At 41.5% G+C, this 14,909-nt stretch overlaps 1 non-coding gene across 1 annotated transcript; it reads left to right on the forward strand.

Moving 5' to 3' along the window:
* The first annotated feature begins 14,474 nt into the window (after positions 1-14,474).
* On the forward strand, positions 14,475-14,581 carry LOC126033007 (U6 spliceosomal RNA). Its single transcript, XR_007504164.1, has one exon. It is a non-coding gene; the product is annotated as a U6 spliceosomal RNA (small nuclear RNA).
* Positions 14,582-14,909: the final 328 nt, after the last annotated feature.

The raw sequence follows: 14,909 nt of genomic DNA on the forward strand, positions 1-14,909 counted from the left end.
AACCCAGGGTGCCCCATCAGCTCCTTCCAGAAACCCACCTGGAGATCCGGAGGAAAGGGGGAGAGGGGGGTCGGGTGACCCATGTCCGAGCCCCCCTACCCTAGGCCGGGCTAAGGGGCCGCTGGCACATACGGAGGCCTGCCAGCTGCCCGCCCGTGTTGGCTAAGAATCCTGCTCCAGAAAGGGAGAGAGACCCTCCCAAGCCCGAAGGACAGGGATTTAAGCCCCACCCTAGGCCAGGGTCCGGACCCGGCCAGGGAGTGGGGAAAACCCAGGGTGCCCCATCAGCTCCTTCCAGAAACCCACCTGGAGATCCGGAGGAAAGGGGGAGAGGGGGGTCGGGTGACCCATGTCCGAGCCCCCCTACCCTAGGCCGGGCTAAGGGGCCGCTGGCACATACGGAGGCCTGCCAGCTGCCCGCCCGTGTTGGCTAAGAATCCTGCTCCAGGAAGGGAGAGAGACCCTCCCAAGCCCGAAGGACAGGGATTTAAGCCCCACCCTAGGCCAGGGTCCAGACCCGGCCAGGGAGTGGGGAAAACCCAGGGTGCCCCATCAGCTCCTTCCAGAAACCCACCTGGAGATCCGGAGGAAAGGGGGAGAGGGGGGTCGGGTGACCCATGTCCGAGCCCCCCTACCCTAGGCCGGGCTAAGGGGCCGCTGGCACATACGGAGGCCTGCCAGCTGCCCGCCCGTGTTGGCTAAGAATCCTGCTCCAGAAAGGGAGAGAGACCCTCCCAAGCCCGAAGGACAGGGATTTAAGCCCCACCCTAGGCCAGGGTCCGGACCCGGCCAGGGAGTGGGGAAAACCCAGGGTGCCCCATCAGCTCCTTCCAGAAACCCACCTGGAGATCCGGAGGAAAGGGGGAGAGGGGGGTCGGGTGACCCATGTCCGAGCCCCCCTACCCTAGGCCGGGCTAAGGGGCCGCTGGCACATACGGAGGCCTGCCAGCTGCCCGCCCGTGTTGGCTAAGAATCCTGCTCCAGGAAGGGAGAGAGACCCTCCCAAGCCCGAAGGACAGGGATTTAAGCCCCACCCTAGGCCAGGGTCCAGACCCGGCCAGGGAGTGGGGAAAACCCAGGGTGCCCCATCAGCTCCTTCCAGAAACCCACCTGGAGATCCGGAGGAAAGGGGGAGAGGGGGGTCGGGTGACCCATGTCCGAGCCCCCCTACCCTAGGCCGGGCTAAGGGGCCGCTGGCACATACGGAGGCCTGCCAGCTGCCCGCCCGTGTTGGCTAAGAATCCTGCTCCAAGAAGGGAGAGAGACCCTCCCAAGCCCGAAGGACAGGGATTTAAGCCCCACCCTAGGCCAGGGTCCAGACCCGGCCAGGGAGTGTGGAAAACCCAGGGTGCCCTATCAGCTCCTTCCAGAAACCCACCTGGAGATCCGGAGGAAAGGGGGAGAGGGGGGTCGGGTGACCCATGTCCGAGCCCCCCTACCCTAGGCCGGGCTAAGGGGCCGCTGGCACATACGGAGGCCTGCCAGCTGCCCGCCCGTGTTGGCTAAGAATCCTGCTCCAGGAAGGGAGAGAGACCCTCCCAAGCCCGAAGGACAGGGATTTAAGCCCCACCCTAGGCCAGGGTCCGGACCCGGCCAGGGAGTGGGGAAAACCCAGGGTGCCCCATCAGCTCCTTCCAGAAACCCACCTGGAGATCCGGAGGAAAGGGGGAGAGGGGGGTCGGGTGACCCATGTCCGAGCCCCCCTACCCTAGGCCGGGCTAAGGGGCCGCTGGCACATACGGAGGCCTGCCAGCTGCCCGCCCGTGTTGGCTAAGAATCCTGCTCCAGGAAGGGAGAGAGACCCTCCCAAGCCGAAGGACAGGGATTTAAGCCCCACCCTAGGCCAGGGTCCGGACCCGGCCAGGGAGTGGGGAAAACCCAGGGTGCCCCATCTGCTCCTTCCAGAAACCCACCTGGAGATCCGGAGGAATGGGGGAGAGGGGGGTCGGGTGACCCATGTCCGAGCCCCCCTACCCTAGGCCGGGCTAAGGGGCCGCTGGCACATACGGAGGCCTGCCAGCTGCCCGCCCGTGTTGGCTAAGAATCCTGCTCCAGGAAGGGAGAGAGACCCTCCCAAGCCCGAAGGACAGGGATTTAAGCCCCACCCTAGGCCAGGGTCCAGACCCGGCCAGGGAGTGGGGAAAACCCAGGGTGCCCCATCAGCTCCTTCCAGAAACCCACCTGGAGATCCGGAGGAAAGGGGGAGAGGGGGGGTCGGGTGACCCATGTCCGAGCCCCCCTACCCTAGGCCGGGCTAAGGGGCCGCTGGCACATACGGAGGCCTGCCAGCTGCCTGCCCGTGTTGGCTAAGAATCCTGCTCCAGAAAGGGAGAGAGACCCTCCCAAGCCCGAAGGACAGGGATTTAAGCCCCACCCTAGGCCAGGGTCTGGACCCGGCCAGGGAGTGGGGAAAACCCAGGGTGCCCCATCAGCTCCTTCCAGAAACCCACCTGGAGATCCGGAGGAAAGGGGGAGAGGGGGGTCGGGTGACCCATGTCCGAGCCCCCCTACCCTAGGCCGGGCTAAGGGGCCGCTGGCACATACGGAGGCCTGCCAGCTGCCCGCCCGTGTTGGCTAAGAATTCTGCTCCAGGAAGGGAGAGAGACCCTCCCAAGCCCGAAGGACAGGGATTTAAGCCCCACCCTAGGCCAGGGTCCAGACCCGGCCAGGGAGTGGGGAAAACCCAGGGTGCCCCATCAGCTCCTTCCAGAAACCCACCTGGAGATCCGGAGGAAAGGGGGAGAGGGGGGTCGGGTGACCCATGTCCGAGCCCCCCTACCCTAGGCCGGGCTAAGGGGCCGCTGGCACATACGGAGGCCTGCCAGCTGCCCGCCCGTGTTGGCTAAGAATCCCGCTCCAGGAAGGGAGAGAGACCCTCCCAAGCCCGAAGGACAGGGATTTAAGCCCCACCCTAGGCCAGGGTCCAGACCCGGCCAGGGAGTGTGGAAAACCCAGGGTGCCCTATCAGCTCCTTCCAGAAACCCACCTGGAGATCCGGAGGAAAGGGGGAGAGGGGGGTCGGGTGACCCATGTCCGAGCCCCCCCTACCCTAGGCCGGGCTAAGGGGCCGCTGGCACATACGGAGGCCTGCCAGCTGCCCGCCCGTGTTGGCTAAGAATCCTGCTCCAGGAAGGGAGAGAGACCCTCCCAAGCCCGAAGGACAGGGATTTAAGCCCCACCCTAGGCCAGGGTCCGGACCCGGCCAGGGAGTGGGGAAAACCCAGGGTGCCCCATCAGCTCCTTCCAGAAACCCACCTGGAGATCCGGAGGAAAGGGGGAGAGGGGGGTCGGGTGACCCATGTCCGAGCCCCCCTACCCTAGGCCGGGCTAAGGGGCTGCTGGCACATACGGAGGCCTCACTTAACCATTATTAAAGCCAGAGACTTTCAATGTTTAACTATAATGTTGATATCTTATTCACTGCCTGTCTGTGTTCTGAAGATTTCACCCTTACATAGGGAAATAGTAAGGTGGACGATGATTTTAAACAATAGAGATCCTTTCTTCCTAATTTCAACTTTTCAATTCTGATATGATTTATTATATTTATTTTTTATCTTGAAGATAAATCTAGCTATGTGTTTGTTGATTATATTTATTGTTTAAAAAAACAGCTTTTGATTTCATTGAGCCATTTTTGATTTTCAGGTTTGGGGGCCAGACCTTGCAGTGTTATGGCATATTCCTGGCCACAGTGCCCAGGAATAATTTCAGGCAGACTTGGGGGAAACTTATGTGATGCTGGAGATAGAACCAAATCCATAACTTACAAAACAAGTGCCATACCACTGTACAATATCTCTAGCCTTTTTCGTTTGTTTGTTTCTATGCTATTGATTCCCTCTCCACTTTTCATTATTTTTCTCCAAATATTTTGTAGTAGACAAAAACAACTTTGTTGCTCTTTGTCTTGTTTTCTTAGGATGTGAGGTTTGTTCATTTTTGAGCCTTTTGGGGGAGTTTGTTTTCCGATAATGCCTGTAATGTTATAAACTTTTTTCTTAGATCTTCTTAGAACAACTATTATTATGAAAATATCTTCTTGTAACTTCTCTTTTAAATTATTGTCTTCAATAATATTTTATGTATTCATTTTTGCCCATAGTATGTTGTATATTTTACAAATATTTGAGTACATATATGTTAACGAAAACTATAATGTCTATATATATATCTATAATAGTTTAGTTTAAAATATTTTGATTATATATGAAGTACATCTTGTTTCATTATATTTTTCTGATATGATTATCTTAACCACTTATAGATCAGTATATATATATGTATATATAGTTGTTTTGCAGACTTTTATTTTGAAACTACTATCAAGATAATTCAACTGTATTCCTATATACTGTTTCAATGTATTCCTAAGCAGTAGAAGTTTGGATTTATTTACTTATTTTGTCCATTCCATAACTCTTGAATGGTGATTGGCATTTGTGTAAATATTTGAAGGAATATTCTGGATATTTTTATAATTAGTCTTTATTTCTTTGCTCTTATTATATTTATTTCTTATATACTTTTATATATGCTGCTTATTGTTGGGGTCCAGGCATGGACCAACTCATTCCCAAGATAATCATTGTGCTGTTTTCTCCTTGAGGATGCCTTTAGTCTCAGTGTCATGGAGTGTCTTACCTATGTGTTGTTCTATATACCTTATGGTTTTGAGTCTGATATCAAGGTCTTTAGTTCATTTTGATTTGACCTTTGTTCATGGTGTTAGATGGAGATTGATTTCACTTTTTTTTGCATGTGGCTGACCAGTTTTCCCAATACAACTTGTTGAAGAGGCTTTCCTTGCTCCATTTTGCATTTCTTGCCCCTTTATCAAAGATTGATTGTATGTTTGGGGGAACATTCTGTGAATACTCAAGTCAAATATTTCATTGATCTAAGGGTTGTCTTTATTCTACTATTATGCTGTTTTAATGACTAACTTTAAAGTTGGGGAAAGTGATGCCTCCCATGTTCCTTTTCCTAAGGGTTACTCTAGCTATTCATGGTGTTTATTTTCCAAATGAATTTCAGGAATGTTTGATCCACTTCTTTGAAGAATGTATTGTTATCCTTAGAGGGATTCCATTAAATCTGTACACTGCTTTGGGGAGTATTGTCATTTCAATGATATTAATCCTCCCAATCCATGAGCAAGGTATGTGTTTCCATTTACTTGTGTACTTTTTTATTTCTTGAAGCAGGGTTTGTAGGTCCTTCACCTCTTATTAAGTTGACTCCAAGGTATTTGAGTTTGTGTATCACTAATGTGAATGGGATTGTTTTTTTTTTGTTGTTGTTTTTTTTTTTTTTGTTTTTGGGCCACACCCGTTTGACGCACAGGGGTTACTCCTGGCTATGTGCTCAGAAATCGCCCCTGGCTTGGGGGGACCATATGGGACGCCGGGGGATCGAACCGCGGTCCTTCCTTGGCTAGCGCTTGCAAGGCAGACACCTTACCTCCAGCGCCACCTACCCGGCCCCTGGGATTGTTTTTTTTAATGTCCTGTCTTCTCTATCATTATTGGTGTATGAGAAATCCATTTATTTTTGCATGTTAATTTTGTAACCTGCCACTTTGCTATATGATTCTATTGTTTCTAGAAGCTTTTTGGTCATTTTTAGGGTTTTCTAAATATAGTATCATGTTGTCTGCAAAAAGTAGAGATTGATTTCTTCCTGTCCTATCTGGATGCCCTTGATATATTTTTCATGCCTTATCACTATGGCAAGAACTTCCAGCACTTTGTTGAAAGGAGTGGTGAGAGTAGGCAGCCTTGTCTTGTACCAGATTTTAGAGGAAAGGCCTATAGTTTATCTCCAATGAGAATAATAATAGCTATTGGCTTCTGGTAGATGGCCTTGATTATATTGACTATATTGAAAAAAGTTTTTTCTTTTCCCATCTTGATGAAAGTTTTTATCAAGAATGGGTGTTGAACCTTATTGAATGCTTTCTCTGCATATATTGATATAATCTTGTGGTATTTTTTTTCTTTTTGTTGATATGGTCTATTATGTTGATTGATTTACATATGTTAAACCTAGTTGGTCATGGTATATGACCATCTTGATGACCCTCTTGGCAAATCTTATTTGCCAGGATTTTACTGAGGATATTTCCATCAGTGTTCATTAGGGATATTGCTCTGTAGTTTACTTCTTTTGCAACAGGTTTTGGTATCAGGGTAATATTAGCTTCATAAAAACTATTTGGGAGTGCTCATGATTCTTTAATTTCATGAATGATCCTCTAAAGGGGTGATAGTAGTTCCTCTTGAAAGATTTGAAAGAATTTGTTAGGAAATCCCTCTGAGCTTGGGCTTTTTTTGGGGGGGGGATGTGATGGGTCTGTTTAGAAATGCTAGAGCTAGGTCATCCTGGTTTAATCATGGAGGATTATAAATGTCCAAGAACTTATCTGTTTCTTCCAGGTTCTCATGTTTCATGGCATAGAGTTTCTCAATGTATTCTCTGATTACTATTAGGATTTCTGCAGTATCTGTAATAAACTCCCCTTTTCATTTTTAATCCGATTTATTTAGTTTCTCTCTCTTCTTTTCTTTGTGAGTTTTGCTAGTGAGTTAGTGATCTTGTTTAGTTTTTCAAAGAACCAAATTTTGCTTTCATTGATCTTTCAGACTATTTTTTGGTTTTGGACTTCGTTGATTTTCACCCTAAGTTTTGTTATTTACTTCTGCCTACCTATTTTTTTTTTTTTTTGGTTTCTTTTGTTGACCCTTTTTTAATTTTATAAGCTATGCCCTTAAGCTATTTATGTAGGCCCCTTTTTCCTTTATGATGTGTCCTTGCAAAGCTATAAATTTTCCTCTTAGTACTGCCTTTCTGTGTCCTATAAATTCTGATAATTTTTGACTTTATTGTCATTTGTTTTCAAGAAACTTTTGATTTCTTCTTTGATTTCATCTCTGACCCACTGGTTGTTATTCTTGGCTCTGTGCTCAGAAATAGCTCCTGCAGGCTTGGGGGACCATAAGGGATGTCAGGATTCAAACCCAGGTCCACCCTGGTCAGCTGCATCCAAAGAAAATGCCCTACCACTGTGCTCACCCTTGCCCTTATTCTAGATAGCAACTTGAGAAGCAAATCCAACCTTTGATTTTGAGTCTATGTTTGTTCTGACTATTCATATGTGTTTCTTGTAAGTAGCAGAATGTTGGATTCAGCTTTTTGATCTATTTTGCCACTCTTGTTTCTTAACTGGTGCATTTAGTCCATTGACATTGAAAGAGATAATTGTCATGCGATTTTGTGTTTAGAACTCTGTTTAGAACTTTGTGTATCTGTTGGTCTTGTCAAAAGTAGAACTTTTGATTTTTCTTTAAGACTGATTTTAAATCTGTAAAGTTTCTGAGTTGTTTATCCATGAAGTTATGTATACTTCCTTCAAACCTGAACATTAGTCAGGCTGAGTACAGTATTCTAGGTATCACATTCATTTCTTTGAGTATTGTCACTATATCCCACCACTGCCTTCTGGTCTTGAGGGTTACTTGTGACAGGGCTGCTGTAAATTTTTTTTATTAATATCTTTATTTAAACACCTTGATTACAAATATGATTGTAGCTGGGTTTCAGTCATATATCGAACACCCACCTTCACCAGTGCAACATTCCCATCACCTTTTGGAGAGATTTTCCATTGATGTTTTCATTTAGTCTACTGAGCTTTTCAGACCTGTTATTTCAGTTTGGATTTTTCTGATTTCTATCTTCATAACTTCTTGATTTTTTTGTTTGTTTTTGGGCCACAGCCGGCATTGCTCAGGGGTTACTCCTAGCTGTCTGCTTAGAAATAGCTCCTGGCAGGCCTGGGGGACCATATGGGACACTGGGATTCGAACCAACTACCTTTAGTCCTGGATCATCTGCTTGCAAGGCAAACGCTGCTGTGCTATCTCTCCAGACCCAACTTCTTGATTTTTATTTGTGTTCCATTCAACTTGATCTATGCTTTTTATTTTACTTCTTCCACATGCAACACACATACTTTTGACTCCTCTTCACTTGATTCATTTTGCCTTCTTTAGGGATGGTTAAAATTATTTTGTCCTTAAGAACACAGATTTTCCTTTTGCTTCTAACATTCTCCCATTTTACACTTTTATTGCGTGCATGTGTGTGTTTTGGTGTTGCTGTGTTTGTTGTTGTTTTTTTCTTGTAAAATGAGTGATTCTTATTAAAGTTTTCTAATACTTCCTATTTTTATCAGAGGCTATTCTATTGATTTTCACAATTCAGTGAATGGCATTACATTAAAACTTTGAATTCTTTGAGTGAGGTTAGAATTCTTGGTGCTTGAAATCCTTCCTAGATTTTTGTCTTCATGCATTAAAGAAAATGCTTCCCTCTGTTTATTTAATGTGCCTGTGAATGGTATTGCTGAGGGTCTCATTTTGTACAGTCTTGAGTGGCAATGTATACTTCCCATAGATAAGCTCCCCCAGAGATGGGACACTGTTGGTTATTATCAGTTACAAATTGTTGGATAAGTTGGATTTCAGAACATAGTGCCCAGTGCTGGCACCGTTTGTTTCTGTTACTTGATTGTAGCTGTATTGCCATCTTATCATTTTGGGTCTGACATTGCTTAATCATGTTGTGTTTCCCAACAGATCTAGCAAGGTGTTTGTTTTCTTCCACTAATGACAGCCCATTGTGTGCCATTTGATCTGGGAAAAAAAAAAAATATATATATATATATATATATATGTTCTGTATTGCCAAATCTTCTCAGGCTTGGTTTCTGGACAAATGATTGACAACACAAGTAGGCATAAAAGATATCTATCGCATCGCAGCAGATGCAAAGAAATGGTTATATCTCCAAGACTGTCTATCATTCAGCTCTCTTCCTTTATCCTGGGTGGGGGATATAGTTTCCCAACCCCATATTTTAGTAGCTGCATATGGGAAAGGGATTTATTTTCCTTGAAGCTATGAAAGTAAACTAGCCCACAGATCCTCTGCTAATTTCTCTAGCCTCAATTTAGCATAATCTCTTACCTTTAGACATCAATGTGTATGCACAGCCACCAGGTATAAAGGGAGAGCATTTACACTTGAAGGGATCTTTATTCAATCCTAAACTTTTATTCAGCCTTCACTTCTCTGCCAGCTTCTCCAACTTTCCTTTTCTCAGGATTAACACTCCCCATCTTTTCCTTTTTCCAAATACAGGGGCCACACCTAGTCCTGCTCAGGGTTTACTTCTAGCCCTGTGCTCTCAGATCACTCCTGATGGGGCTCAGGACAATTTAAAGGGTTCTGCGGAATCAAACCTTGGTCTGTTCAGTCTGGAATAGGGTAGGGTGCTAGCATTGCACACTGGGGGTGTGGTCCAAAACTTAAAAACAGTCTCAAACAAACAAACAAACCAGCTAAGAAGTCCTGATCTGCAGCATACAAGTCCTTACCCATTCATTATACTATTTCTCTTTTGGACTCTCTACCTCTAATAGTAAGTATGAGGCTGATACAGAGGCAAGAGAAACATCTTTGAGTTTTATTTACCTGAAGCTACCTCTTTAAGCTCTGGCTGCTTGGGATGTATTCTCCTTCACTCAGATAGCTATAGATATACACAGCACCAAATGTATAGTTTTTGGTGAGACAGCTTTGTATATACATTGAAGCCACAGTGCTATTCTAACCGAAAGGATATCCAGTTGCACAAGTATTTTAAATTGGCTTGTGCTCAACCAAGTTAAAAGGTCAATCATCTTGATGCCCTCACCCTTAGTCCCAGTCTTCTGCAAAGTTATAGCTATGGAAGCCTTTTTGCTTCTTCATCTCTTCCTAAGAGCATTTAGTTTATATGTGCCCCTGTAATCTTTGGTCCACATTTAAAAGCTGTAGATGGTTTCCAATTTAAACAGTTATTCTCTCAGTGGGGAGTTTTGCAAAACTCTGTATCCAATTCTGTTTTAATATTTTTACTGTGGTATAGGGATAGAAGTTTTCTCATATTACTCCCTACTCTGGTATCTTGACTACTGATTCAACTATTTAAAAATATTTGTTAGATTTAAATAAACATAGATGAGATTTTTTTCCCTTTTGTTACTGCTGGAAGCACAACTTTCTCTTTTGTATACCATAAAAATATAAAAAAATTACTTTCTTTTAAATGTAGTCTGAAGTTTAATATTTTATAGCAGTGAATTCTGAAGATAAAGCTGTGGTATCAGAAAAAGTACTTCTGAAATAATTATGCGGATTATAAGCTGAAGTTTTATTTCCATGATAATGTAAAGAAATGCATGGTTTCAAATAAAATAAGAAAAAAATATTTTCAGTGGGGAAAATTACTAGTGGAATAGTAGAATTTATTAGTAACTGAAAAACTAAACTTTAATATTTGCATTATTATTATATCATAATATAGCAGCTAGAATAATAAGCTATTCATGCTTGTTTATAAACCTTCTTTCTGCCCAGAATTCTTGAAATATTAACTAACCATTTAGTGTTTCAGCTGAATAAAAATGCTTTATCCCAACATTATAAAGTTTTACAACAGACAGTTTTATATTGTGTATGTTCAACATTTGTATTGCTTTAAATTTTTGCATGCAATAGAGAAATGCAAAATGACTTTCAAAGACATAATATTAAAAACCAAAAGCAAATTTACAGTATTGAAGAAAAATTCCCACATATTCTTTAACATATTAAAATTTTTTTAATTCTCAATTAGGAATATTTATAATAAATACCTAAAAACTTATTTCTAAAAGCTTAGGTTTAAAAAACACTTGAATTTGCATTCCCAACACTAAATAATTCACATGAAAAATTATGAATCTGAAATTAGTTTTTATAATCATAAAATAATTTATATCTAATCATAGTCTTATGGGATAATTAGTATTGTTTCTGATGGTGAGTAAAGATAAAATTTGAAATGCAGTTAAACTTGTTTTTGTTTGGATAAATGTTAAAATGAAGGTCCTGAGATTAACAGGAATTATTTTAAACTTTGTCTTTTGTTTAATCCAAATATCTTCTTTGATACTCCTGTTTTTACTGTGCTATTTAAGAAGATATACACACAACAGTAAACTTGATCTAAGGCAAGTGCCACTGTAATCAATCTCACCTAGATTAAACAGAATAACAAGCAAGAAGTCAGATCATTTGTCACATTAAACTGTTGTTATGCGTGGCATTCATCAAAGTCTTCATAAGTGAATTTAACAGGGAAAATTGGTATTTCACTAACACATTTTGTTACAGTTTGAAGTGACAGAAAGGCAGTAGTATAACAGTGATCGTCTCTGTAACCAAGTTTGAACAATGGACAAATGTGACTCCAAAATGTTTTTTATTCATTTTATGTGCAATTCTGGTCTTTTTTTTTAAACAAAATTGATATGTTTCATATTTCACAGAGATCTGACAATAAAATGTGTTTTAAAGTAATAGAACAAGTCATTAAGTAATCCTGAAAAGCATTATTTTCTTCTCTGATATTATGTACTAATTGTAGAGTATACCTTCATTCTCCAGGCCTACCATTTTTATAAATTAAAAACCAGGGCTGGTGATATAGTGCAGCAGATAACTCCCGCATGCACTTGGCTTGGGTTCAATTCCTGGCATTTCCTATGTTCTCAAGAGCCCCACCAGGAGTGATTCCTGAGTTCAGGGTTAGGAGTAAACACAGAGCATCACCAGGTGTGGCCACAAAACAACAAATAATTAAAATTTAATGTCTAATGTTGCAATACAAAACACTTTTTTTTTTTTTTTTTTTGGTTTTTGGGCCACACCTGTTTGACGCTCAGGGGTTACTCCTAGCAATGTGCTCAGAAATCACCCCTGGCTTGGGGGACCATATGGGATGCCGGGGGATCGAACCACGGTCCGTTCCTTGGCTAGCACTTGTAAGGCAGACACCTTACCTCTAGCGCCACCTTCCTGGCCCCGCAATACAAAACACTTTACTGTACCTTTGTGAATAAGTAACTCCTATCTTAAATTAATTTCTAATTATACATTTCTTGATGATGTTTTTGTATGACATTACTCTACTTGTTTCTTTTCAGAGACTAGTTTTAAAAAATGTTACAGATTAGAACATTGAAGGTGCTAGGTATCATTTAAGAATAGAAGTGTAAAAATACACCAAAAGGTTTTATATTTTTTATTTGAAAATTTTCAGGACTGAAACACAGACGTTCTTGTTTTCAAAAAATATTTATTTTATTATAGGTTAGGCATATTTTGGGGTAGAATTTTATGAACTATAGTATAGGAAGAAATGTATATATTAATTATAGTGTATGTTACTGCATGTGAGTTTTGCCAGATATATAAAAATGTTTCATTCTATTGAAAAAATATCCCAATTTTGGAAACATGGTTAATACATTATTTAAGTATTCACAATAATCTATCCCTGGTCTGATCTACATTTCCTTATAGCTCTCCCTATATTTTTGTTAATCTGTTCTGTTATATATATTATACTGAAAACATTTTAAAAATATCTTTATGATGAATAATATAGGTTATATATATATATATATATATATATATATATATATTGAAGTGTATAATATAGATGGATAATGGCTTACCATTATTATTTCTTTTATAGTGTGGAATATATATATATATTTACTGTCCCATAATTCTGCTTATGTTTAAACTATAACTTGTTCAAAATAACATTTTATTTTTAATATAATATTTATTTTAATCATAGTGGCTTACATATCATTGATGATAATATTTTAGGTACATATTAACATAAAAACAGGGGAGTTCCCATCACCGAATTGTCCTCCCTCCACCTCCGCTCTCGTTCTACCTCCCATATCCTCCTCCCTCATCCCCCGGGCTGCTAGAATAAGTGGTCCCCTCTGTGCCTAGCTTACTACTTAGAGGTCCTACACCTGTTTGGTCTTGGTACCTCATTTCCCGCTCTAATTGGGAGGCGGGACTAGATAGTTAAAGTTATGTGGTTTTGTTTGAAGAAGAGAAGGGTACTAAACTGGGGGAAAAATCAAATACGCCGAAAATGGGCGGAGTCCTTCTGGAGACTCTCATCCTAGGTTTGCTAGACGAAGGGGAAAAGGAGGATGAAATACCACAACAATACAAAAAGAAGTGTCAAGTAAAATACCCAGTGAGCACTCCAACAATAAAGATAAGCACCACATAAAGGCCATGGTCTTGAGATAAAAAACATGGCAGAGCACAAAAAGGAAGAAAAGAAGGAAAAAAATATATAAATAGAGACAACTTCAATAACCACACCAAATAAAGAAATTGACAAAAACTAGATAAATAACTAAAAAAAAAAATTGTTTTGTGCTTTTTTTTTTTTTGCCTTTCTTTTTCTTTTTTCTTCCCTCTTGCACACGCACAATAAATAATGGGGTCATTCGAAAAGGAATTCCCTCAGCCTAAGAGATACAGGGTTTCTCTGCCCTTGAAGTATATTGTCATGGAATTAACTATAGACTCCTGTCAGGTTCATTTACTCTCCTCTTGGTGCTTTTGTGGTGTATGGAAGACTTCTGCTCCGACCTGGGTGATAAAATCAGACCTCTGTATCTAGAGATCTCGGTGTCTGCACAGGTCAGGGATTAGAACCTATGATGAAGTCTTTCTTTGTGGTTCTACAAGTTCAGTTCCCTCAGTGTCATTTTAATCCTTGTTCTGTAGTTGGTGGTCTTGGTCTTTGCACTGATCCTAGGGCGGGGCCTGGGATAGCATCTTTGTTATGTTTACAGAAGACCCATTCCATTGCAAATTGTCTCAGACAGACCTCTGGAGCTAGAGGTCATGGTTGTTGTGCAGGTCATAGCTCAATCCCTAGAGTAGGCCTTTTTTTATTGGTCCCAGGATACATACAGTCAGGTCATGGTTCTATCAGCCAGTCATCTGTAAATTGCGATCTTGGCATTTGGACAGACCAAAGGGTGACAAGTCTTCTGATTTTGTCTTATCGTTAGCTGGTGAGGTAGGATAACCTCCTCTTAGGTCAAGTTGTTCCCAGTTTCCTCGTTGTCAGGATATCATATGAGAGATGGCACTTGTTGGTGTCCGAGCAGTATTAGGGATGTCATGAATGGGATTTGTTTCTTGTGGATGTTGTGAAGACCTGTATCATTTCTATGTCTGTGATCCAGAGTTCAAGGCTGGACGGTTGGTATCTAATCACTTGGGGTAATATAACATTTTAAACATGAAAGCATGTCTTGATAAGTGTTCCTTGTAATATTGTTATAATGCCATATTATTTATATGATTAGAAAAAATTTTATTATATAATTTTTATAATAATTCTACCAAAATTTTACATTTAAAATATGCTTAGAGTATTTTGGTCAACAAAAAACACACCTCTACCAATGATAGATTTTTCTGTATTTAGCAGGAAATAGATTATAATATAGAATCAATTCTTACTTTTGTTAAGAACACTTTATTTACTTGTGCTCACTTCAGCAGCACATATACTACAATTGGAACGATACAGAGAATATTAGCATGGTCCCTGCGCAAGGATGACATGCAAATTCATGAAGAATTTTATATTTTTCAGTGTAAAAAAGTTGTTTATTTACTTTGTTTCACATGATAAAGCTGCAACTATGACTTAGACATTGGGTTTGTCAATGTAGTTTTATGATAAAACAGTTACTTTAAAACAGGCACTTAATTTTAGAAGCAAATTTTGCTACTTTTTAAAATATAGATAAGATGATTTCTTTCTTTCCAATTATTGACATTTAGGGACACTTAAATTCAGGCAAAGACTATGAGACTCTATTGTTAAACTAAATATTCAACATATTGTGTGCAAACAATGACATATTTTCTATGGCAATCATACTAAAATTGGTGAATTTTGAAAAAATAAGTAAATA

The sequence above is a fragment of the Suncus etruscus genome, chromosome 16 (assembly GCF_024139225.1).
Source record: "Suncus etruscus isolate mSunEtr1 chromosome 16, mSunEtr1.pri.cur, whole genome shotgun sequence".
In the NCBI taxonomy this organism is placed as follows: Eukaryota; Metazoa; Chordata; class Mammalia; order Eulipotyphla; family Soricidae; genus Suncus; species Suncus etruscus.